Source organism: Bactrocera latifrons, unplaced genomic scaffold (genome assembly GCF_001853355.1).
Source record: "Bactrocera latifrons isolate USDA-ARS-PBARC rearing strain unplaced genomic scaffold, ASM185335v1 scaffold_982, whole genome shotgun sequence".
Taxonomy (NCBI): Eukaryota; Metazoa; Arthropoda; class Insecta; order Diptera; family Tephritidae; genus Bactrocera; species Bactrocera latifrons.
Window position 1 is genome coordinate 23,608 of NW_017537692.1, and position 1,028 is coordinate 24,635.

Below are 1,028 nucleotides of genomic sequence, written 5' to 3' on the forward strand. Positions count from 1 at the left end.
GGAGGTCAATAGGAAGGTTAGTGGAATAAATTTAAAGTTCTCTATTGAAGTAATCAAAAGTGTTTTACGGAAATCTGAAGTGTTGAGTGAAAACAAGTCAAAGGTGTTTAACTGAAATAATTTGATGTCTGGAAAAGGATCCCCGAAATCGGTGTAGTGAACGGTGGGGAAACAAGTGTGAGACACCCAATCGCAGCAAGTGGCGTGGAAGCCGAACAAGTGAGTAAACATATGGTCCTTCGAGCCATAGTGACGGCACTATGGTTTTTTTTAAAAAATAAATATATGCATACATATGTTGTGTCTAAAAAAAAAAAAACACAAAATAGTGCTGTGAAGAGGTGAAATGTACACTAAACTCATACAAAAATTAATAAAAAAAAAAGGCAGTGCTAAATATAATCACAAGAAAACAGAGGTGAAATTCTACAAAACAGAAATGATACACATAGAAAATAAAAAAGAAAACGATGTAAAACCATAACAACTATAAAAAAAGAGAACGGACGCGAAATAAATACAAAGCTAAATAATATAACGGGCGCAGATCACAACAAAATATATACATGTATGCAACTGGAAAGAGCGGGCGCGAACGAACAAAATAACAACACCCACACCAAATCAACACCACCACAGCAAGGATTGAGAAGAAGACCCGAAGCAAAAGCAGAAATCTAACCATACTCTACATACTGGTAAAAAAATATACCCCATTTAAATCGGGTATAATTTAAATAAAATACAAATTTTCTCAATTAAAGCATATAAAATTTACTACTGATCATCAGTACTTTATTAAGCAGCGGAAAATTTATTATAATAATATATTCAAATTAAAAATTTGTGCAGTCGTGTATAGTCACATATGTAAATACGCATTGGCTTCAAAGTCCACATTGGCATATATCCTGCAGTACCCCTTGGATTTTGGCAAACAAAACCAAGCAGGATTGCGTTTACAATATATTCAAAGTCCATATTGGCATATATCCCACAATACCCCTTGGTTTTTGATCAACAAAACA